We start from the raw sequence: 558 nt of genomic DNA on the forward strand, positions 1-558 counted from the left end.
GGGGGGTCAGCCGCCCTGCGCCCCGGGACCGCAGATGGCTCGAGAGGGGCCCGCAGGCCGCGAGAGCCAGGGGAGGGAAGCCCCCCTCGGATCGCGAGAGGCAGGCGGCTAACGGCGTGTTTTTAATTACCTGAGGCTTTCGCAGGGAAAGTAGTCAGTTTATAGTTACCTTCAACACGTAGACTACAAATTATCAGTGCATGGAAATGGCGTCCGCGTTCTGTGCTGGGTCTAGTAATTTTGGATATTTTCCATGCTATTACTGCCTGCTCCATATACCTTTACTGGTTCTTTTTGAAATTAACTTAATGGCACTCTGCAGAAATGGACTGCCTACTGAGCGCGCGCCCGCGGAGATGGACGGCCCCACTGAGAAGCACTGGTTTGGCACAAACAGAGAAATGCCTCAGCACCAATTTACTTGAGTATCAGATTATTCAAAATAAATAATTAAAGGCCTTTTCGGCGTCGGAGTCCACAGTTGCCTTCGCCGTGCGGGGGGCGTGGACACGCAGCCGTGTCGGCCGGCCGCCCGGCCAGCCCCTCTCAGCCCCTCAG

Source organism: Condylura cristata, unplaced genomic scaffold (genome assembly GCF_000260355.1).
Source record: "Condylura cristata isolate star-nosed mole 26May11 unplaced genomic scaffold, ConCri1.0 scaffold00011, whole genome shotgun sequence".
In the NCBI taxonomy this organism is placed as follows: Eukaryota; Metazoa; Chordata; class Mammalia; order Eulipotyphla; family Talpidae; genus Condylura; species Condylura cristata.